At 43.1% G+C, this 9,024-nt stretch overlaps 1 pseudogene; it reads right to left on the bottom strand.

Moving 5' to 3' along the window:
• Positions 1–6,591: 6,591 nt before the first annotated feature.
• On the bottom strand, positions 6,592–8,109 carry LOC147992852 (uncharacterized; annotated as a pseudogene).
• Positions 8,110–9,024: the final 915 nt, after the last annotated feature.

The following is a 9,024-nucleotide window of genomic DNA, read 5'->3' on the forward strand; positions in this document are numbered from 1 at the left end:
AGCAAGGGGTTGATTGCTTTTCATTTTTAGATCCATGGGTGTATACGACATTTGTTTGCCAAGTCGGCTCTTGACAGTCGAGCCCCATTTGTCAGAAACTGATTAAATGGCCCAAATCATCTGATCCGTATTTTTTGCAACAAGTTTATTGCTAATGCGGTGTTTTTTGCAACGGATTAACGAGTTGGTGGTTTTCTGCTAAACCTAGCCGCAAATGTGGTAGTTTTTTGCAATTGACTCCATGTGACAGACCACACAATTTAACTCAAAGAGCAACCTACACTTTGGATACCTGCTTACAAAGTCAAAAACATAACGACACAACTAGGAATAAGCACGCACTAGTAGAAAAGGGGGCAACGGTCCAGGCCGGGTCAGCCCATTAGTCCCACTTCAGTCCAGAACCGGGACCAATGGAGGCATTGGACCCGGTTCATGAGCCCAGGGGGCCGGCCGGGCCACGTTGGCCATTGGTCCCGGTTCATCTGGACCTTTTGGTCCCGGTTGGTGGGACGAACCGGGACCAATGTGCCTCGCGCCTGGCCCACCACCATTGGTCCCGGTTGATGGCAATGAGGTGCCTATAGTCCCGGTTCATGCCACCAACCAGGACCAATGAGGTGCCTATATATACCCCCTCGCGTAAGAGCAGAGCACACTGCTCTGTTTTTTCTGGCCGAGGGATTGGTGGTGCTCTAGCTCACCTCCTATGCACATAAGGTGTTCGATGGAATGCCCGAGCCACACTACTTAAGCTTTCTCCTCTCCAAGCTCGACCTCCAAGCTCCATTTTCCTTAATATTTGTCTAGATTTAGCGGTCCGTCACGCCCCGTCCCCGTCTTCACCGCCATCGATCACCCGCGCCGAGCTCATCGCCGGCACCACCGTGGTGAGCCTCTTGTTCTTATCTTCTTTCTGAAAGGAAAAACTATTCTTACTTGTATGTTTACATAGATACTTGTATTATTTTCTTACTTTTATTATTGCATCTTATATAGTGCGATGGTTTTGGTATCCGCCCCCGTCGGCCCTCGTCCTGTCTATGATTTGGATGTGGTATATATACTATCTTTATAACTATTGGTTCATTTATTGTTTATGAAAATTATGCCGACCAACGTGACATAGATTTTATTTATGTAGGATGTATGTGAATCGAAAATTCCAACCGACCCTATTGTCGAGAGGTTAAATTTAGTTGAAGAAGAAAACAATTTGTTGAAGGAAAAAATAAAAAAAATTGAGGAGGAGAAGATGATATTGGAGTTGCATGTTGCGGATGTCGTCGATGATCACAAGATCAAGATGGATGCAATGCGCTTGAAGATTAGAAAGATTAGAAAATATGCCATTCATACCGAGGCTTGGTATCATTATGCCGTTGGATCAATTGTTACCTTGGTTGCGATTATGATCGCATTTGTTTTCCCATTGAAATGTTTTACATAGTTTCAATGTATGGTTTAATTAATTAGATGCTCTGGAGAGCTATATGTTGTTAGATGAGAACTATGTATGTACTTTGGTTTTAATGTGATGATGAACTTCTATTAATTTGGACACTTAATTATATATAATGCACGCAGATGAACCGGCAATGGATGTACGGTGACAGACACACCTCCGAGTACATTAAGGGCGTGCATGAGTTTCTCGATGCGGCTGAGGCAAACAAGCAGAAGTTACCATACGAGAGGACCCCGGAGGAGAACGCCGAGATCGCGCGAGAAGAAGTGAGGAACTTCTTTGAAGGGGTGAAAGCAAAGAAACATCCACCTCCGGAGGAGAAGGTAGATCCGGTGAAAACGAAGCGCACTCTGGCTGCCCTGACAAAACCACCCAAGTCTCCGCCGAAAGGAAACTATGAGCGCATTATTGGAAAGGAATTTGCCGAAGTGGAGCGGTCGGGAAGTACTGTCAGTGATCAAAGGCTGAAAGAACGACGAGCTGGGAAACAAATTGCCCAGCTCGGCGAACAAGCGAAGCAATCGTGCCCCCCGCTCAAGGTGCCTAGCGACATCGTCGCTAATGATCCGAGGATGGTGCCCGGTTATAGCAATCTTGGAGATTACCTGCCCGACGATGTACATTATGATTTCATGGAGGTGCAGATACAAAGATACGAGTACGGGAAGCCTCTCGTCAAAGATGAAAGATCTCTATCAACGATGATGCGAAGATTGCATGATTGGTACTTGAAAATCTGCAGAGAGTCTGGGGGTAGGAGTACTTTGTATGTGAGAGTTAAAAAGGAGCATGACCTCGTTGGAATTGATCTGTTGCCTGTTCCATTTGAGGAGTTCTTTCAGTTTTTCAATCAATTGGCCCTCGATAAAGCAACGGTCACCTGCTACTGTCTGTAAGTAGTACTACTTCTGTCATTAAGTCTCTCTATATAGCTCAGCTCTTTCATTGCATGTATTTATAATTATTCTCACTATATTATGCAGATTGAAGATCGTCGAATTGAAGAAAAGACAAATCGGTGATATTGGGTTCATTAACACAAATATCATAGATGCAACTCAGGTTAAATTTCATGCCGCAGATACCGAGGCCAACTTGGTACGATCGTTGGTAATAAATGAAAACAAAGATATAATACTCTTTCCTTACAACTTCAAGTGAGTGTTACTGTCTTGTGCATATTCGGTTTCCCTTATATATTAGTCAAGGTTATAGTAATGTAATTCATGAGTCATGCATGCGTGTGCAGTTTCCACTATATTCTCCTAGAGATTAAGCTTGAGCAGGGACTAGTAACCGTCTTAGAATCAAGACGAAAAGATCCCCAGGACTATGCGGAGATGACTCAAATGCTCGAGAAGTAAGTTAAATCGATCATTATCCACCATATCAGCAACTTTGTTCATTTCCTGATATATCAAGTAATTGTTTTCTTTGTCTGGCAGGGTTTGGAAAAAATTCACCAAAAAAGCTCCGGAACTCCCGAAGAAGTTGCAATTTAGACACCCGAAAGTAAGTACTATAGTAGTATGTTCCGCGCATCTCCTATTGATTCAAGCGCTAGTTTCATCAATACCATTTGGCATTCTTGCTTATCAGTTTGATTACCTCTATTTCTTGTAAAGTGGTTGTGGCAGGAATAAGGGAATGATTTCTGTGGATACTATGTTTGCGAGTCCATCCGCCACATGACCTGTGAGCGGGGCTACTCTGACGAACAATATGAAGTGCGTAAATAACAACATTCACAATTTTATTTTATTATCATCATTTGTGTTGAGTTTCATTCATTCATATATATATATATGTATTGACCCCCTTCTTCAAATTAGATGTTTCGGAAGCGGGATGAACTCCTAGCACCAGCTCACATGCGAGCAATTCAAGAGGAATTGGCGGCATTCTTTCTTGACCACGTGATCGCTGAAGACGGAGAATACTATGTGGACCATGAGTCCGTATGTTAGGAGATTATATTTGTAAGAGATAATTATTTATATATGTAGCCGGTAGTGTCGGATAGATATACGAGAACTTGTTGTTCGACCAATATCTCGGAGAAGGAGAGGTGGTCGATATCACTTCTCTCTGTATGCATATATGTTCATGACGATCTTCTGTTTCCTTCGTTTGTTTACTAGATAGCTAGCGTGTCTAGTCCTCTCTATACGTATGTATAGTACGTAGCGTCGACCAAGCACGGACATAAGAGAGGACACTTCTCTTTATTAATTATAGCTAGCTAACACAATATATGAAACACCTAAATTAACCTCCCAAAACCCTCCAAACCCCCCCCCCCCTTCAATAAAAAAACAAAAACTCCAGCCACAGAAATGCTGACGCGTGGATGCCTATTGGTTTCGGTTAGTGCCACCAACCGGGACCAAAGGCCCTCCTGCCTGGGCTCCGCGCACAGGCCACGTGGAGGCCCATCTGTCTCGGTTCTGGATTGAACCGGGACTAAAGGGACAGGGCATTAGTACCGACCCTTTAGTCCCGGTTCAGGAACCGGGACAAAAGGCCCTTACGAACCGAAACAATAGGCCCTTTTTCTACTAGTGACGCAACCAAAATTCATGTCGGGATGAAACATTGGTAACCTGTTTAAGAATTTAATGACATGACAAAAGAAAGAGAGTGTGGATTATAAAGGTTTTCTGTTGACAAATAATCTGCAGGCAAATGATTTTGTACTATGCAGAAACAACAGGAAACCTTTCTTTCTTTTTTAAAGGGGAGGGGGGCGGGGGGCAGGAAATCACCTTGGAGGCAAAGAATGGCAGCTACGGTTGGTTGGACAAAAGAGCACTCTACGATGTGAGGAACTCCGTTGAGCCCCATCAAGCATGCATCTCCAAAAACTGCGCCAGCATATCTGGAAAAACGAAAAATAAAATATTTATCAGCCAAAACCAAATAATGCAAAAGAGGTCTACTCTAAGATCAGCAATGTGATACTATAAAACAAGAGATTGCTACGGAATTCATCTACATAGATCAAAATGACTATGTCTCATTTCAGATGGTAATTTCCAGCTAAAATGAGCAGAAGAGTACAATATGTTGGACATAACTAAATTAAGTATGCATTTCATGTGAAAGCAAAAGCAGAAGATTAACAGTGGGATGAAAAAAATCTTTAGTAAAGAATATTCTCTACAATTAGTACGTAGGTCAGTATTCCCAAAAAAATCAGGAATCCAGGGTTTAATATAATTTACGCAACCAGATGTTTAAGTTTCACGCTGAAGAAAAACATTAAACTGAAGGCCCAAACAAAATGAACACGTAAGAAAAAAAAGGCCAGTTATACAATGAATGAACATGTAACTTAAGGCGATGCTTCGTGAAGCCGCCTAACTACTTTCTCCTCTAAAAAATTACTCTCCCATCTCTCTTAGGGCATGTACGATGGTTGATAAGACAGTCTTATCTTAAGTCTTGCATGTAATTTAGAGATGATAAAAAAATATGTCTACAATGGGTTATATCTTAGTCTTATCTTTAATAACTAGCAATTCTTTAAAATATGGTGAGACAAATTGTGTTAAGAGATCATCTCTTGTCTTATCTTAAATAAGAGAACACAAGTCTTTTCTTACGAGTTCTCTCTCATCCACCTCATCATTTATCCTATGTGGCACTTTTAAGATAGCACCATTGTACATGCCCTTAGAATCTCCCTCTTTCTTGGGCAGCGGAAGCCAGGTGGCGCAGTGATACCTCTCTAACATTTTTTTTGCTATTTTCATGCTATATTTATATCATTTATACATCTTTTTGGCATAGTTTGATCAATTTTGTTTCTGGTTTCTAGCGATTCCCTGACCAATCTTCTCTTTATGTACAGGCTGATCATTTGAGGGTACGAGGACCCTAGCAAGAGGCAACATGCTTGGAATTGGAAGGGATTTCTTTCATTTCTTCTCTGACAAATTCAGGTGTTCCGGCTCCTTTTCTGTAAAAATGTTGCCTAAAAGCATTTGCCTGGTTCTGAGAAAAGAAGAAAGAAAAAATAGCAGAAAAAAGTTTATTGATTCTCAAAAGGGTGCTATGCACAAATTTGTCTCTAGGAATGGCGTTGCTGAGAATTCTAATGAAGAACAATAGCTAGAACCCTTAGATTCGACAAATGATCACAATCAGGGCAGAAATTCGTCAGCATGGAAATGATGCCAATACTGAAACCTTCACTAATGAACAAGAAACTAGTCCAAAAGAAACTGTGTGCTTTATATTTATATGTAATTGATTTTTTTCACACTACTGGGCTCACTTTCTAAGTTCGTCCCAGGCCAGTGAAAAGTCAGGACTGGCACTGCTTTCTACACATCTCTTCCGGGCCAATTTCCATTCGGCCAACATCGAGGTAGAACAGTGATACATCATGCATTTATAAAGCAGTACTTAGGAGTACCATCTCAAGTACTATATATGGCCTAAACGCCTACGTAGTACAAATCAGAAACACACTATTACATATGTGTACATAAATTGTACATCAGCATACACGTATTCCCCTACCCGTCATCTTTTTTCGATGAAGTGTGGATTTTATTGACTCAAAATGTAGCATCAAAAAGATACAAACACAATGAGCACACCCCCGGCCTCTGTATAGCTAGGATGCACATAGCCAACACCAAGGCAAGTGCACAAAAACACACGAACAAATAGCAAAGTCATATAAAATCAAAACTATGCGTAGACGAGGAAAAGGAAAAAAAACCAAAGCGATCAGATTCGTGATCGGCAAACTATAACAATGGTCATATCTGTACCGATCATCTCATGTCATCATGCGACAACGAGGTTCTTCCACAGCAACGCATTCAGAAACGGAGCGACACTCAAGTGACACCGTCACCGGATCCAGCCACCAAGGCTGGAATCAAGATTTTCACCCTGAAGAATTAGTCCGAGCGAACAATTCCTTCAACAAGAAAATGACGTAAAAATCCTCGCCATTGACAGGTATACCCTACTCGTCACCTTCACAGTATGTCCATGGGGCCATTTGTCCAAAATTACATAATGCACTGACCAAGAATTCTAGTAGAGACTATTGTCCAAAAGTGCATTGGTCTTGTTAGAAAATGCAGGACTCATTAGCATGAAAATGCGGTACAAATTTGTGTAGTGGCATCATCTCAAAAAGGATAATACACGTTAGTGCAGAGAAGTAAACTTCAAAGGGGAAAATCATGTAAGCATATCCAATCGGAGTATAGGTTTGAAGACCTCGTCGAAACAAAGAAGTGATTTAGTTTTCAATTTGGATACATGATGTAAATCCTCCGTCATCAGTGCCTCGGTGAATTCATCGTCTCCTCCTTCCTCTACTATGATCAGGCAACACCGGTGGCCACGGCAACTCGTATGGGTATGCTGGCCCAGCATATTTGTTCCTTTCATGTTCATTCTCTACCTGCATTGTGTCGAGCTCGATGGAGAACAACCACGTCTTCGTTGCTGCCGTTAGGAGAGGTGTCATGAGGATGTAGTCTGCATTTGCCGCGACAATCTTGGCTCCTTGCTCAAAGAAGGACTCCTCGCGCCCCGGCAACCCAACGGTGGCCTCCGATAACTCCAACTGCTTCTCCAACACCCACTCGTTGATGTCACCACCTCGACCCTGCTTAAATATCTTGAGAACATTGCTTATCACGCGGACGATGCGCAACACGCCGTCGCCACCGCCAATGACCCGAGAGGCCCCGATGTGAAATGACCCCCAGATGTTCACCGGGAACACCATAGCGGAGAACTTTGCGGTGGTCTCATCAAGGACAAGCACAGCGTCGTTACCTTGTATGCCAAAGTATAGGAGGCCATTGACAGGACCCACAAAGTTTTCATCAAAGTAATACCCTATTGGAAGTTCCACGTCGACGCTGGTGGCCGGGGTACGCACTAGGCGCCAACCACCGTTGCTTCCCGAGGAGAACACGCAGGCCAGAGTTTTCGTTACCGCCGAGAGGATCCGGAAGTTAGACATGCTGACGTGGCGGCCGCCGTCCCCCAGAGCCGACGACGGCCAAAGGATCCGCTGGCGGCCACCAGTAAGGGGCTCGCAGACCATAAGGTCACGGGAGCCGCCGATCTTCCACATGGACAGGAGGAGCAGGCTGACACGGCTGTCGTCCATCAAGCCGCCGCCGGGCAAGGAGTCCAGCTAGAAGCGGCGACGGTCAACGGCAAGCGACGAAGGCGCGAAGGCGGGTTTAGGCTGGTCCTCGTGGTAGTAGCCGACGAGCGTCGCGTGCACGTGGGCTGCGCGAAGGCGCGCGAGGAAGCCGGCGTCCGCCACGACGCGGCACCACCGCCGGCACACGGCCGCGGCACGGACGAGGCACGGGGAAGGGCCGAGGCAGATGAGGATGCGCTCGAAGAGGTGCTCGGGGAGGTCGTGCACCGTCGTCAGGCCAGCTTTCTTCTTGGATTTGTTCTTGAGCCGGCGATGCCCCTCCGCCCTCGTCGCCATTGATTGTGGAGCGTACGAAAAAGAAGCCACTCCGATCCGATCGTGAGCACCGCCTTGCGCTGCGAAAATCTGGCGTTTAATTGACTGCTTTCCGATGCGAACGCGCCGATCTGTTACGATCGACCTGGATTCGTAAAGGAAATGTACTAAAATTAAGGAAATGCAAAACGGAACATGGGACACCTATTATACCACACCGGACGCGTATTACATTACATCTTTATCTTTATCTTTACCTAATAATAGTAAAACAAATTGAATTTCTTTCGTCCGTCATGGCATCTTTCAGAAAAGTCTTTCTATTTCAGAGAATTCAACCCGCGGTCCTGTGTTAAGTTAAAACGAATTGTTATTTTCGTATTTTACACAAAAGTCTCTATCTTTTCTTGAAATCAATCCAACATCCGGATTTAAGTCATATCTAAACCGTTATTTTACATTTTTTTGAAAAGGTAATTCATCCGCGGATTATATTTAAGTCAAACAAATGTTTTTTAAAATCATCCGTATCTTTTGAACCGTAACTTTGATTTGAACATGTTACATATGAAATTTGATTAGAAAAATATGTAGAATATGAATATGAGATTATTTTTACCTGTTAAGTATTTTTAAATATTATTTTGAAATATATTTGAGTCAAACCAAATGATTTTTTAAATTATCTGTATCTTTTAAACCGTAATTTTGATTTTAACATATTAATAGCAAAAGAGTCCATGCGTTGCAACAGAAAAGAAAACATAACACACGCTCTTAACTCAACAATCATCACTCAAGACCATAATAGGTCCATCTCCTTTATTTTTGCGAGGCATCATATTTGTGTTGCCGCTTATCCTCCTTCTCACCCTCGCTGGCGATGGCCTCGGTGTTCACACAAAACAACAAAAAACGTGTGTTCAATATGGTTAATCCTAAGACGTCTCTCTCTCCCTCTCTCCTCCCTCTCCCTCTCTCTCTCTCACTTTCTCTCACTCACTTTGATTTTAACATATTATATATGAAATTTTATTAGAAAAATGTGTCGAATCTAAATATGATGTTAATTTTACCTGTTAAATATTTT

This window comes from Triticum urartu, chromosome 1A, assembly GCF_056163025.1.
Source record: "Triticum urartu cultivar PI428250 chromosome 1A, HENAU_Tu73, whole genome shotgun sequence".
Taxonomy (NCBI): Eukaryota; Viridiplantae; Streptophyta; class Magnoliopsida; order Poales; family Poaceae; genus Triticum; species Triticum urartu.